Raw genomic sequence first — 15,756 nt, forward strand, 5'->3', positions numbered from 1 at the left:
TCCTCTGTGTCATGGATGGCCATAGCCAACATCACTCATCTCCTGGCCCCCAACATGTTTTCCTCCCAGGCTAGCTGAAGGCCAACTTCTGCCCTCCTGTCTCCTCATAAGCTTCCTGAACCATCTTGGTGTCCAAGTTATGCCCATCTCATGTTCCACTTTGGATTTTGCTCCTTTATGGATCTGAGGCAGTAGTTCTTCATTAGGTCTCATTTTCTTGGGAAGAAGTCTCTAAAGGATCCCTTCTAGTCTAACATTCAAGTTCTTGGTCAACTGTGCTTATTGCTATGAATCCTTTAGGCTACCCTTATAGAATAAAGCTATTTTTCTTTTGATAGTCCCTCTCTTTTAAAAGATTGTGTTTTCCTCCACATATGCCATTCAGAGCCTCTCAAAGCCTAAGCATTTGCTCTGCACTTTACTTAGAACACTATTCCTGGATCTGTAATGGTTGTGTGTTGCTTATAGGTCAATTCTACAACCTCAAAGGTTGGCTCTCCCTAATCACCCTATCCTGTGTTGCCCTCTCATCCATAACCACAGTCTTGGACCAGGCTTTTCCTCCTCCAGGATGCTGTTCACTGCCTGAAATAGTCCTGGTCCCTTATCCACCAACTATCACTGCCAATGAACTGATGATTTAATTAGGACAATTAATTGTTTTGTTTCATTGTTGGGCCTGCCATACCTGCACCAGTCTTGGCACATAATAAACTTGCAACAAGTGATAGTTGAATAAATGACCAGCTTTATAGTTCTGAATCATCTGTTCTAAGTATTCCCAATTAACTCATTTTCCCAGCAGCAAAACTCCACTGTCAAATACTCAAATCTTGGGTCATCAGAATCTTGAGAGGGTCACTGATAGGAAACTGGTGCAGTTTTATCTATGGCACTATCTGCATCCCAATTTACATCCTATGCCCTGGCTCCTGCCACCATTGCTGGAAGCCAGGTGGCCACATGGCCCAACCACCGATGTCAAGCTCCACCCCCATCCTAATGGGATTCGCTGCTCCTGCTTCCCTGCCTGCCCTCCGGCAAAGTTTTAAAAGGACCTGTTCCTGAACACGTGGCTCTCTTGGCTCCTCTCCTCCTCTTGTCTCTCTTCTTTCTCCTCTCTCTCTCTCTCTCTCTTACAGTCTCCTTCTCTCTCTTTTACCCTCTTCGCCCCTTCCCTCCAGCCTGCTGGCTTTTTCCCAATAAACCCTTTCCCTTACTTCGGTGTTTGGTGTGTTTTGTGACGGTCTAACAGAATTACATAACAGTAACTGCCAAAGCAATAACTTGGTAAGGAATGGATTAGGAGTGGTGGATGGCGAGAAGGCTCATTTCTAACACACATTGAGGACAAAATGGGGATCAGTCTACACCACTAGGATTGGGGGAATAGAAATAAAGTCACTTACATAGATTAAGTGAGCAGAAAGTCTAGTCGAGAAAGAAATCATTCTGTTGTCCTGGGGTTCTGAATTCTAAGGACAATAAGGAAAATTATCTTTGCCTTTAGGCCTGGAGAACTAATTATTTTCACTACAATAATGAGATAAAAATTGCAATTATAAGCTTTAAAAAAATCTTCCTCCTAGAGAGTGACATGTTTATTCAGATTTAATTGGTTTCTCTGTTCTCTTGCATGTATGGGCTCATCCTGGGGCGATAGGAAGCTCACTCAAAGGGAGCCCAGAGTCCCCAAGTTCTCACACTTAGTTAACACATTCTTCTTCACTAGGGATTAAGTACTCTCTTCCAGAGACTATGTCACACAAGCCTTTACGACTCAAAGTGTCCCCAAAGGGGTCTGTTTTCTAGACTGGGATTCAGTTTTTCTAACCCAGCCTCCATTGCTATTTTCTTTAAATTCCTGGAGACCTCCATTTCAGTCCTTAGCCAGATATCCAAAATTTCTAGATAAAAAGCCAGTGAGATACTACAAAGCAGCAGCATCACGATGGTACTGGCATTGCCTGGTGACCTTTTGCTCAGTGGGCAGAGAATGTAACCAGGTATGTGTTCTATTGCAAGATCCTTCACCCAGTTTCCTCAGAGTCAGGACTTAGGGCTTTTTCACCTTTCCTTACACCAGTTTGCTTTTCTCTATCACTTCTTCTACTAGGGAAAAAAGATAACATGATTTGGGACAATGGTCTTGTTAATCAAAACTCAATCAGAGAAATGCCCAATACAGAAAAGCTTTTTTCCCCCAAGAGAGTCAAAGGCAGCTGTCCCAAGCTAATTAAAATGACTCAGAGATCAAATGGTTCAGTTCAGTGAGATCTGAGCCAAAAAAAATCTGCAGTCGCATTAATTAAAAAACCAAAAAAACAAAACAAGAAAGAAGCACACACACATAGGTCAAAGAAAAGTTCCTCAGTGCCCTCTAAGGAAATAAGAGGAAATCAGTACTTTGCATTTTTGTAATTACTGTGATAATTCAGGTTGGTGGCCAATGACCAGTCAGTAGTTTTTTGATATTTCACACAAATAATTCATCTGAAAGTCATGGGAAGGTGATATTCATAATAGTGTATATAAGAATAAATATATAAAATCCACCTTTAAAAAGTTTAGATCTAAGGTAAGGCTTGAAAAATGGAGACACACCTGACATGGTCAAGGGTCCTATCTTCTTTAATGTATCTATACAATTAATGCAAGCATAATAAAAAATAATAGAATTTTCTTGGGAGCTAGAAAAAGCCAATTCTAAACTTCATCCAGAAAAACAGAACTTATGAGAAGAGTCAAAAGCCTTTTTGAAAAATAACAGAAATTAGGTAGCCAGCAGAAATGTAAATAGCACCAAATTTGGGTGTTTACTATAGAGTTATTGAAGTTTTCTACTAGTCATGAATAGATAAATTCTATTTAAAAAAAAATAACTCTGAAATGCTCCTAATAGATGCTATCATTGTATATGAAACCGCATTTCAAATTAAATGTTTTCCACTTACAATAAATGTATTGAAACAACTAGCCAGAGAGAATATATAAAACTGATTGCTGTCTTACTCCTACAACAAAAGTAAGTTGGAGTTAGATCACAAACTATCAACAACAAACTTGAATACAATCCAATGAAATTCTTAAAAATACTTGGGAGGACAAGTATGAAATTATTTTTATAACATTGGTATGGGAAAGACCAAAGATAGACATAAAATCTAGAATCAATAAATTAAAATGTTGTCAGCTTGATTACATAAAAACTTTTAAAAATAATGCCTTGGATAAAGGACATCAGAAACAAGGTGAAAAGATAAACTGGGTAAAGTATTAAATATACTGACAAAGGAATGCTTAAAAGTCAATTAAAAACAAAACACAAACCAATAAAATAAGCTCAGAACTCATGACCAGAGGCTTACAGCAAAGCAAACAGGTTACTGATAATTAATAAAAGATACTGAGATCTATTTATAGTTTTTTTAAATGTAAAATTTCAAAGAAAGGCCTCTTTCCCATTGCAAAATGCAATGTTAACTGTGCATGCGCAAATTTGGTACAGCTTCTTAGAGGTGTGCCCATTGCCCTTTAACACACTTAAGATGTTCGCTCTTGTTCTAGCGATTCCACTGAAAATTTAACCTGTGAAAAAAGACATCAGCTCAACACAGTGCATCACAAGTATCAGGGAGAGCACTCATTAGGGATTTGAGCTGTTGAGTCAGCTTTCTTTGGCTTAAACCCACTTGGTCATGTTCATTGTGACCTGGGGCAGCAGCTAAGTCTCTGTGTGGTTTTTCATCTGCAAAATGTGCAATAGTAGTATCTCAACAGGACTAAAGCAGTTAATGGATGTATAAAAAGGAACACACCTGGTACATAGTCTCAAGTATTAGCTATTATGTCCATCACCACTCAAACTATTGGATTATCTATAATTAAATGCAAGAGCCCAGGAAAGTCTTCCTGGATAGAACAATAGTCATGCAAATTATAGCACTTCCACACAATGGAACCTGGAGCAGCCAGGAAGAAGAATAAGGTGGATCTGAATGCACTGTTATGAAGCAATCTCAGGAAAAAAAAATCCATGTAGAAAATGTACATATCATGCTCCCAACTGGGATGGATTCTGTTTAAATCTGTGTTTCTGAAAGGACAATTGTCATAGGAAAAGACCGGTGGAGTAGGATAAATCAGGAATGGGTTTCCCAGAAAGTTGTGGACATTCAGACATTTAGTCAAACAATATCGCAGGGCTTGGGTGTGTATGAGGCATTGTTCCAGGTGTTGGGATAGAGCTGTGAAAACCCTGCCCTCCTAGCATTATATTCTGCTGAGGTTTGACTGTAATAACTAGATTATTTAGTGCTATGGAATAACAACAACAAAACACAGGAGGAGAACTGGATGGGGGCACATCAGGACAAGGAGTTTTAATTACAGCTTAGAGCAGGCCTCACTGGGAAAGCGAATACTTGACAGTTCAATGTAAAACATAGGATAGTATGGAGCTTGAAAGGCAAGTGTTCGGCATAGCAGTTAAAATGCCACCTGGGAAGCCTGTGTCTAACATCATTATGCCTGGGCTAGAGTTCTAGCTCCGTTCCAGGTTCTAGCTTTCTGTTCATGCTGTTGGAACAAAGACCTAAGCCTCAGCCATGCTTGCCCATTGCCCAAAAGATAGATAAACATTGCAATTCACTCCTTGCCCTTGAATCTCAATTGGGTCTCACATCCTATTGCTCTCATACCCCACCCCCACATTCTTTCACAGGTTTTCAAAGCCCCCCCCCCCCCCCGAAAAATCAGTTCCAGGAATCCCCCTCCACCTGCTATCCCCACCCCTACTTCCATCCCTAGCTCTCCTAACATATAAAAAACCTGGCTCCTGGGATCCGGGCCTTCTGCCATGTGTTCCATCAATGTGCATGCCAGCAGTTGGGCACCCACCTCTGGGAATTTATTTTCTCCAAATAAATTCAGTCTGGCTGTAGATTCTACTGCCTCTGATCAATCTTTTCCTAACACATGTGAACCCTGGGAAGTGGCAGATGATGGCTCAAGTAGTTGGATCCCTGCCCCCCATGTGGGAGACCCGACTGGACTGAATTCCTGGCTCCTGGCTTCAGCATGGGCCAGCCCCAGCCCTAGCTGTTGTGAGCATTTGTGGAGTGAACCAATGGATGGGATATTTGCGTCTTTGCCTTTCAAATAAATAAAATACATTAAAAAATTTTAAATCGCAATAAACAAAGATCCAAGCAAAAAAATGGGCAACTCCATATTATCCCAGCACCAGCTCAGACAGCTGTTTTAGAGAGTTCTGTCACCTTGGTTGGCACCCTGAGTACCCCTGAGAATGCACCTCAGCTTCCTGTCTACAAACACTGTTCTGCCTCCTCCCCAACCACATTCCACACACAGTTTTTCTCAGTGCTCTCATTGTGGGAAATGCATGGCAGACACTGAGTAATGCAGCCAGGCCAGCAGCTCCAGAGGTAAACTTTTTCATTCATTTCTCCAGCAGATAAGAAATCAGATCAGAGCGAAGGCTGAGTCACAGGGCCAAAGGAGTCGCAAAAATGCATCTTTCAACATTTACTGCAAGTAGTTGGGAAGAGAGGTTGACGTAAGATCTTGAACTCTGAGACTGAAGATAGCTTCCCAGCCAGTCAACAGGGCCTGAGTGCTCAGGCCACCACCTCGCACGGCCACGTGACAAGGCACAGGTTCACCCTCCTCCTCTGGAGGCCTGGCTCCCAGGAGATTTCCTCAGGCAGTAGGCAAATTGGCCTCCTTGCCATATCCGTGAAGATATGCCCAGCCGAGCAAGCAGGCAGCATAACCAAAGGGAGCTCTGTTAAAATCACAGATTTTAGGCCATGGAAAGATTGTTGAGAGCATTTAAAAAAAAATGCCAGTGACATTAACCTCCCATATCTTTATTCCTAGCCCAATTGCTAGGCCGTGTCCCAAAAGCTCTGATTGGAAGATGGCTGGCAGAGAAAGGTGAGGGTGTAGATGGGGGACAGGATGCCAGGCTCGCAAGCAAGCAGCTCATCAATAAATGCCAAGGGCCATTGATGTGTGGCCATTGGTGGTATCTGTGCCATCGAATGACTCTGGGAAAGCTACAGGAACCAGAGCTCAGAAGGCTTGTGGGACGTAGAGGGGGCTTGCTCTTGCTTTGGTTTTGTGTCTCAGTGAGCTTCCTCTGATGGTAGGCAGCTCTGTGGGGTCAGGGTCCCCCGAATTGTGAGCACCCCCAAATGACACCATCCTAGCTTCTGGATTTACTTCTAGTTCAGTACCTGAGATGCAGGGGGAACCCCTGGTTGTTGCACCACTTGGTCCTTTTGCTCACCCTACATATTTATTTTCAAGAAGGCAAAAAAAGATCTTGGATCTCTGTGTCCAGCCTCTGCCACACGTTGAGGCACAGGCAGATCCACACTGAAATCGTTGATTGATTTGGTACGTAGAATGAGTTCAGAGAAGGGAGAAACCTATGAGGACTGGAGGCTGGATGGAACTCCAGATGCTAGGGGAGGTGTGATCCTTGACCTAATGGATTTAATGCCAATAATCTCTTTTCCAAGAGCAACTGAGGATGATGAAGCCAATGGCTAGTGAGATACAAACTGTGATTTCTTCCAGGGTCAATGTCACCAAACCTTTCTAAATGGTTGTCCATGTCTCTCCCTCCACTGTCTTCATAGAGAATGAGTCACCTTATTGGGTTGGATGAACCTAAGTGGAAGGGAAGAGTGTGGCTGGAAGCACCAACATGGGATGAGTGGGATATTCAGGGGAGGTAAATGCTAAAGGGGAAAAAGGAAAAACTCCAAGAAGGTTGAATGAGACAAGGTCTGGGGTGGGTGCAGACCCTGTACCATGGTAACGCTGGAGTCAATATGGTTCTAAACATCAAGACCCTTGGGGTTGGACAAGCTTTGGCCAGTTGAACAGGGCAATATTTAATAGGAAAGTAATTAGTAAGTCAAGTACTAAGGATCTCTTAACTCAGTCCATTAGGATACCATAAAATAGGTGTCCATTAGGTACATAGTATTCACTCATAGGCTGGTGCCAGGAAATGAGTTTCTTATATAGTTAACCTTGATTCACCATACTGTTTCAAACAAATCACAGTTCAACAGTCCTACCTTGGAAGACTTTGTCTCAATAAACATCCCCACAGCCTGTTGCTGACCAAGAGAATTATGAAAGAAGGGAGGCCAGTAGATCCAGTATCAGAAGTTCACTGGATTTGATTAGATGGTCTGTAAAAAGATAGGTGGGACAAAGTACTAGATTCTCATCACCAAGGATAAAGAAGAGTGACGCAACAGGTTGTGAAAGAGGCCTTCCTGCCCTGGTTATGTGCAGAATAAGCTGTCACACTACCTGTTTGACCAATGGTCAAGTATCACCAGATTTAAAGTACAAGCAACAGGTATAATTGCCAGCAGTCTCCTTTCCAGGGGCAAACTTTCAAGGTCATTGACTTTTCAGGTCCTAGAGCAGTTTCTCTGATGTTCTGAAGATACAGTTAGTTAATATCCCTGAGCATTGTGTCCCTCAACTGTACTCAGGAACAGGTATAAGTACAGGTAATAATCCCTGCTTGAGAAGGACTTTGTGGTAGAACTTCTGGTACATCGTCAGGGCACCTGAGAAGTCCTCAGTAGAGACTAACTTCTTTTTTCCTCTTCTATTTGTCTTAGTTTTCAAGTTCTTGCCAATATCAGATGTTCTATTATGATATACCCCAGAAGGGAAGAGATGATCTTGGTCTTTGTACTATAACTGCTGTTCCACTTACACTTAACAACTCATCTCTGTATTTGGAGGAGGCATGGCCTGTCTCCGACCCAGCACCCCAAGCTTCACTTTTTCCCACAAGCCACTCACAACTGTTAGAATGACACCTGAAGACTAAGATCTATCACTAGCTCCTCCAAAGAGAGTTGATCCCAGGCAGAAGAACAGCGATACATGACCCGTCTGAACTCCCAAACTCCCAAACCCGTATTTTTATTTGAATAACATGAACGAGAATCCAGGAAGTTTCTGGCTCTCTCCCTGGAGGAAGAGGAGTTTATTTCTGACCTCAGATGCACAGTCACAAAGAGGAGAAACAGATCTAATAATGCATTTACAGCAGATGTGGTGAGAGCCAAGCAGATGCGGTGAGAACCACAATGGTTGAGCTCACAGTTGCTGTAGCGACACCAGCCTTGCAGGATGCTGCCAGGCAGGGGAGTTGCTTGCTTCTGCCTGCACCTGATGGAGCATCAGTTGCACCTGTTGGCCAGGAATATGAAATAGGCAAGTATAGTACTGCATTCTTGACCTCTAATCAAATTGCCAAATTCTGGTTTGGAATGTACCTGCCTGGAGATTGGAGGGTGTTTTTTTCTTTTTCTAAGGCAAAATTTTTATAACATAAAATTAACTATTTTAAAGTGAAAAATTCAACAGCATTTTGAACTTTCACAGTGTTGCCCAACTATCACCTCTACATGGTTCCAAACATTTTCATCTTCCCAAAAGGAAACCTTGTACCTGTTAAGCAGTGATTTCCCATTTTTTCCTCATCCCAACCCCTGGTAAATACTTTCTGACTTTATGCATTTGAGGTGGGAGGACTTCCAACATGAAATTTCATCCGGTTTTAATTCTTTGGTTTATACACTACACTAGAGTCATCAGAAAGTGAGGCACAATTCACCACTGGGGATAAGTGAGCCAGAAGTCAACATTCCAGATCTAATCTAGTCATATTGTGTCCAGACTTTATTTCTAAGTCTCAAAATCCCTTCTTCATAGCATTGTTTTGAAGATAAAAGATAAAAGCCAGGTGAGTGGCCTCATGGTTAAGACACGTGCATCCCATATCTGAGCACCAATTCTATACCGAGTATTAAGTCCTGACTCTGGCTTCCTGCTAACATGGTCTTTGGGAGGCAATGGTAACTGCCAAGTAATTGGGTTCCTATCAACTACACGAGAGACCTGGGTTGAGTCCCCAGCTCCCAGCTTCAGCCCCCTTCAGCCCCAGCCCAACTCTGGCTATTAGGGGCATTTGGGGGAGTGAATGGGCAGGTGGGAGCTCTCTCACATGCTATTTTTTCTCTCTCTCAGCTTTTCTGCTGAAGAGAGAGAGAGAGAGAGAGAGAGAGAGAGAGAGAGAGGGATCCCATAAAAGACTAAACACAGTGCTGTTCCATACAAAATGTTCATCAAGGGTGCGGCGTTTGGCTTGGGATGCCTGCATCTCATATTGGAGTGCCTGCTGCAAGTCCTGGATCCTTTGCTTCTAGCCCAGCTTCCTGCTAATGTGCACCCTGGGAAGCAGCAGGTGATCACTCACGTACTTGGGTCCTTGCCATCTATGTGGGAGGCTGGATTGAGTTCCTGGCTCCCGGTTTTGGTCCGGTTCAGCCCTTGCTGTTAATGGGCATTTGGGGGCAGAGGGTGAATCAGCAGACCTCTGTCGCTGTCTTTGTCTCTCTGTTTCTCTGCCTTTCAAATAAAATTAAAATAAAATGTTTTAAAATAGAAACTATTCAGTAAATGGTATCTGCTGTATTTGTAACTCTGGAAAAATATCAACCTAAAATGTATGTAGTACATAAGTGAACTCAATTCCTTCCCAGGTCACCATCCATGATACAACACTTTTACAAATTATGCCTTCTAGGAAATCTGCGAGAAGACTAAACTGAGCGTGTAAAGGACCAGCACCAGCTGCCTGCGGCGTCATGCCCTGCTTGACAATTCGCTTCCCTCGAGTTGGTGGCTGCGTCTCTCTGAGTCTATATTCCTAACCATGAAAGAGTGAAAACGCCCTCAGAAGATTTTTTTATTTTGACAGGCAGAGTTAGACAGTGAGAGAGAGAGACAGAGAAAGGTCTTCATTCCATTGGTTCACCCCCCAAATGACCACTACAGCCGGCGCTGCGCTGGTCCGAAACCAGGAGCCAGGTGCTTCCTCCTGATCTCCCATGCTGGTGCAGGGCCCAAGCACTTGGGCCATCCTCCACTGCCTTCCTGGGCCACAGCAGAGAGCTGGACTGGAAGAGGAGCAAACAGGACATAATCTGGTGCCCCAGCTGGGACTAGAACCCGGGGTGCCGGTGCCGCTAGGCGGAGGATTAGCCTAGTGAGCTGCGGCGCCGGCCAGAAGATTGTCTTAAGTACAAGACACCTACTGTGTGCTGGTACTTGACGCATCATCTTTTTCTCTCTTCCAGTGGCCTCCAGTCTCCTTGCAGCACCAGTGGCTCCACTGTGTGAACAGTGCTTAAGGACAAATGGCAGGCCAGCGCCACAGCTCACTAGGCTAATCATCCGCCTAGTGGCACCGGCACATCAGGTTCTAGTCCCGGTTGGGGCACTGGATTCTGTCCCGGTTGCCCCTCTTCCAGGCCAACTCTCTGTTGTGGCCTGGGAGTGCAGTGGAGGATGGCCCAAGTGCTTGGGCCCTGCACCCCATGGGAGACCAGGAGAAGCACCTGGCTCCTGGCTCCTGCCTTCGGATAGGCACGGTGCGCAGGCCACAGCGTGCTGGCCGCGGCAGCCCTTGGAGGGTGAACCAACGGCAAAAGGAAGACCTTTCTCTCTGTCTCTCTCTCTCACTGTCCACTCTGTCTGTAAAAAAAAAAAAAAAAGGACAAATGGCACATTGATACTGCTCTCAGGAAGTTATAGACTGTGAGAAAAGACTATTTCATATCAGGACCTAGCCAAATGCTTGGCTGAAACATTGTCTGGTCTCAAAAGTGCTTTCTAAAAAAATAGTTGAATTTTAACATCTTGATCTGCGGTCTGCCTCTCCTAGATTTTGCTAGAATTCTCACGTCCAGCATCTTATTGCATATCATCTACTCTATGATCTATATTACATACTTGCATTTATGATCCTTGTTTTGCTTGGGCTTTTGTTCCTTGTATTGTGCCTAACATGCAAGGAATGCCTACCAAGCTTTATGTCATGCATGCCTCTTCCAAGACATAAGGTGTGTGCCCCTCAAATACCTGTCAGTCAGAGGGGACAACCTTGGAGTGACTCTATGCTAGCATATGGAGAGAGGGATCCAGAAGGAACAATCAGAGTCAGTTGTCCTGCCCACGGTTTCACGTTTGCTGATTAGACCAATTGTGGATTGAAAGTATTTGAAAAAAAAATTGCATCTATACTGAACTTATATATATATAATATATATACACACACATATATATATAACACATGTAAACACACACACATATACATAAATCTATGTGTAGATATATAAAATATGTGTATAATAGCCTATGTATGTACATAGATATGCACACATATATCTAGGCACAAGTTCTGTATCTCTGGAGAACTCTGACTAAAGTAGCATTATAGATGTGAAGACAGAAGAGACAAGTCCATCAGTCAGGGTATAGTAAGAGTGAGCTGTTCCTGTGCTGCTCACAGACTGGTCCCTCACCCCCCATCTTTCCTCAGCCCCACTTTCCTGTCCTCCCCAGCTCCAGGTCCAGAACCAGAAAGCCCAATTATTAGGAAGCCTGGTACAGACTCTTCTTTATTGCCGTTATTTCCTTAAGAACGTAGTGTAACAACTATTTAACAGTGCTTACACTGTACCAGGTTTTATTATTAATCCAGAGATTATTTCAAGCACACAGGAAGGTGTATGTGGGTTATATGCAAATACTATGCAGATTTATTCAAGGAACTTGAAAACCCATGGATTTTGGTACCCTCATGGAATCCTAGGAGCAATTTTGTCATGAGTACCGAGGGACAATTGTACTCTTTTTTTTTCCCCAACAGTCTTTGACATCGTTTTTTAAGACTCTTCCTCTAACAGAACACCAAGCACCTATAGGTTGGAGCTACAGATTCAGTCCCACCTTTCAGGCCACCAGAAAGGGTTAATAGTCACAGTACCCCCCCTGCTCACTTCCTGAAGCTCCTGGAAGCTCACTTTAGCTTTTTGCCTGCAACCCTGCCCCTTAAATTACATCCAGGTTCCCTCAGAAACCATTCCACCAGTGTTTGTGCCCACTCAGCAACCTCAGCCGTGAGCTCTCACCGTACGCAGGAAGGATTCAGAGACCACCTCCTGGGGGAAGCCCATGAACCCACAATGAGGGGCCTCTGTGGTGCGCACCTCCCTGAATCCCATCCCTGCCCGCCTTCCTCCTCTCCCTCACCTCCCCTGATGCCAAGGGTTAAAGGCAGCCCTTAGAGACAGCAGAGCCTGATGCACAGATGGGACCCAACAAACTTGAGATTCCAAGTAGCTTGGTTGCACTGGGGGTCAGGAGGCCCCCTGGTCCCATTCATATGCTTATAAGACCCCTAAAAGCTGACAGCATCCCTTAGACGGTCCCTTACCCTGTGGAGGGCGAATCCCTTGGTGCTTCCAACAAATGAGGCTTCCTACCTCCGGGTTCCTCCTGGCACACGAGTCCCTATCCCTCTCTCCTCACCCCCAGGTCCTCCAGGGACAGGCTTCGGAGCATCCATGCAGGCAGAGGGCCCGGCTCAGAGCGTCCCCTGTTCTGCCCTGCTCTGAGCTGTGCTGAGCCACGCCATGGCAGGGCTTTCTAGCGTGCTCGGGGACTTCACTTCCTGGTTTTTCTTTCACAACTGAAAGTGGAAGCGTTCTGATCAGGAGGAGAGAAGCCGCCCAAGCCGCCCTGGCTCACGTTCAAAGCCTTTAACCCCAGCCCCTGAGGACTGAAACAACAGCCAGCTTGCATCAGTGCAATCCACCCATCCTCCTGCATCTGGTTACCTCCTAAGTCAGGTGAAAAGCTGGGCTGCAAAGACCCAGGGGCCCCTCAGACCACCAGAGCCACGCTGCTCCGCCCTGGTCTCAGGACTGGCAAGTTCAGCCAGCAGGCATCTCAGCCCCCAGGACGAGCCCGGGGCCGTGTTGGATTCTTCCCCTCTGTAGCCCCCAGAGCTGAGTGCCTCAGTCCCCGAAGCGGTTCTGGCAAAACCAACAAAATAAACAAGCAAGGCGAGAACAACCGGGACAGCCAGTCATTAAAGAGAGTTCCTTAGTCTGTGACACATCAGCTCAGCTTCCCATGCTCCCGATCTAAGTTACAACTATGTTCTGCAGCCTGTCACCCTGCAGTGTCACCAGGGCCTGTAGCACTCTCATTTGAACCACGATCGCTAGGAAGCTGCTGTCCTCAGATTTGGAAGTGGAAATAACGAGTGCCTCTGCCTCCCCCCCGCCCCCCCCCCCCCCCCCCCCCCCCCCAGACACAGGGAGTGAAACAGCTCTTCCCAGCCTCCAGGCTCTCAGCAGCTCAGCATGAGCCCCGCCCCTCATGAAACTAAAGGCACTGAAGGGAGGTTCCAAAAAGCCCCCTCCCCCAACAAAAGGACAGTGAGCTATGTCACAGAGACCCTAGGGACTGATCCCTGGGCCCCGTGGTGGCCCCTGGGGGACAGAGGAAAGAAGAGGGAAGGTGTTCTGTCCCCTGAGTCATTTCCTGGCTTGGAGCAATGTTTGGCTTCTGCTTGGTTTCGGGAGCTCAGGTCCCCAGAGAATCAACTTCCCCCAGAGGACAGCAGGAGATGGTGGAACAGGCGTCCAGCCGCAGCCCTTCTGACACCACTGGGCTGGCGTCATTTACCGCAGCCAGGGGCTCAGGGCCAGGAGAGGATGGAGCTTGATTTTGTATTGATCTTCCCCAGCACTGAATGCTCAAGTTCAGAAAGGTCTGGGTCACTCTAAAGTCCCATCGGAGTGGCATTCCTGCCACTCCTACGGGCACATGAATGACACCCTCAAGATTTCAGGGAGGAACGGAAGGTTTGGCAACATCCAAGAATTCTGTCTAATGGAGTGGGCTGGAGAGACAGGGCCATCGGGGCTCAAATCCTACCCACACCACCTCCTAATGGCTCAGCCCGGGCCATGCTGCTTAACAGCTCAGACACATTCTTGATCCATAAGACGGGAGTGACACCACCTACCTTATAGGAGGCAGCGAGCCAAGGTAACCCACAGTGTGTCCCTTGTCCAGTCCCCAGCACCTCATAAATGCCTGCTCACTGTCCCCTTCCCCACTCTACATCTGCAGCAAGCCAGCGGCCCTCCCCTCCACACGGACACATTGCTGAATGGCAGAGGAAGGAGACACGCATCCTAGCTTTGCCTTGAACCCTGACCGGTTGTCAGACAGGTGTTAATGCATTTAGTGGAATTAACATTCTCTCCCAATTCCATGGGCTGATAGCATTCAGGCAGCTCAGATGTCCTTACCCCCTTCCTAATCGATAGTTTCTTTGCCTCCCACACACATCAGCCATGATTACTATCCAAATCAAATGCGATGTCATGTTATAAAACCACCTCAGGCTGAGAAAAGACACAAGCCCCACCTTCTCCCCCCATCCACAGCTCCTCACAGACATACAATGCAGAGCAGGTAGTGGAGATGCAACTTACCTTGAGAAAACGCTCTGGCTTCCTAGGTCCAGGAAATGCTCCCTTCACAGCTGGCTGTATGCGTTCAGCCACCCCTGCCCTTTCCCCAGCTCCTGGGACTGGGTCACACCTGAAGCCACTGTGCACCATCCGGAGAATGCCCAATGAGCTCCCCAGGAACCTTTGAACCTGTTGCAATAGAGGTTCAAAGGTGGAAGTTACCTGTTCAAACACTCATCGTAACCTCTGACAGTAAGAAGTACAGAATTTGGCAAAAGGTTAAAACAAGAGATTGTTATGCAATGGGCTTAAGGAGAAAGAAAAAAAAGGCAGGCCTTGGCTTAGTAAACATTTAACAAGAGAAACCTTTTATAAAGCCTGTACCTCCAGGGAAGGCTAAGGGGGTGCCAGGGCTTTGCCTCTGCTTTTTTGGCACAGTCCTTGAGATCATGATAGAGAGAGGAAGGTCCAGATAATAAGAGGAAAAAAGTGCTCACGATGCTTAGGGAGAGAAAAACAAGAAGTCACGCTGATTGGCTCCAGCTGCAACTTTGAGAGTCAGCCCAAGCACAGGTCTGCATTTGGAGAGCAGGTTTCTTCTAGAGGGGGCCAGGGCTCTCTCCAGAATGAGACCATCTCCAAGACAACCAAAGAAGCCAATCAGTCTAAAGCATAGAGTGTAGACTGAGGGGCAAGCCGAGGTGGGCCTGTGATGTGAACACAGACGCATGGGCACAGCCTACACCACCTGCGTCCTTGCAAGGCACCTGCCTCACTGGCCTGGGAGGCTCTGTGAATCTGCTATTTACAAAGGTGAGGCCCATGGGGTGTTTTTTTTTTTTTTTTTTCCACAGGCAGAGAGGACAGTGAGAGAGAGAGACAGAGAGAAAGGTCTTCCTTTTGCCGTTGGTTCACCCTCCAATGGCCGCCACGGCCGGTGCACCGCGCCTATCCGAAGGCAGGAGCCAGGAGCCAGGTGCTTCTCCTGGTCTCCCATGGGGTGCAGGACCCAAGCACTTGGGCCATCCTCCACTGCACTCCCTGGCCACAGTAGAGAGCTGGCCTGGAAGAGGGGCAACCGGGACAGAATCCGGTGCCCCAACAGGACTAAAACCCGGTGTGCCAGCGCCGCTAGGCAGATGATTAGCCTAGTGAGCTGGGGCGCCGGCCCGAGGTGTTTTCAGATGGAAGAAATCACCTGAGTCACTCAGCTGCTTAGGAATCAAGCCAGGCCCTGCTGCAGGGCCACAGACAACCAGGGCAGTGCCTTTGCCCCTCCACAGGCTGCCATGTCAGTCCCTGTATGTTAACAACGGTGGACCTCAGATCCCAGAAAGTTTTGTGTACCTGG

The 15,756-nt window shown here is 46.2% G+C and overlaps 1 protein-coding gene across 11 annotated transcripts in view; it reads right to left on the reverse strand.

Annotated features, from left to right (window-relative positions):
- Positions 1-14,564, reverse strand: part of ACSL5 (acyl-CoA synthetase long chain family member 5) — a 48,530-nt gene extending 33,966 nt beyond the window's left edge. For 2 of the 11 annotated variants that reach the window (XM_089314023.1, XM_089314017.1), the window contains exons 1-2: positions 14,427-14,564; positions 7,116-7,232 (exon numbers count right to left, since the gene is read on the reverse strand). The gene's annotated coding sequence lies outside the window, so the exon portion shown is untranslated. Of the gene's footprint in view, positions 1-7,115; positions 7,233-8,111; positions 8,257-12,349; positions 12,652-12,752; positions 13,092-13,951; positions 14,078-14,426 lie in introns of those variants that run through there. The other 9 variants (XM_089314020.1, XM_008270512.5, XM_089314018.1 and 6 more) reach the window with 8 other exon arrangements.
- Between the last annotated feature and the right edge of the window lie 1,192 nt (positions 14,565-15,756).

This window comes from Oryctolagus cuniculus, chromosome 15 (assembly GCF_051225735.1).
Source record: "Oryctolagus cuniculus isolate XC-2025 breed Fujian yellow rabbit chromosome 15, ASM5122573v1, whole genome shotgun sequence".
NCBI classification, from domain to species: Eukaryota; Metazoa; Chordata; class Mammalia; order Lagomorpha; family Leporidae; genus Oryctolagus; species Oryctolagus cuniculus.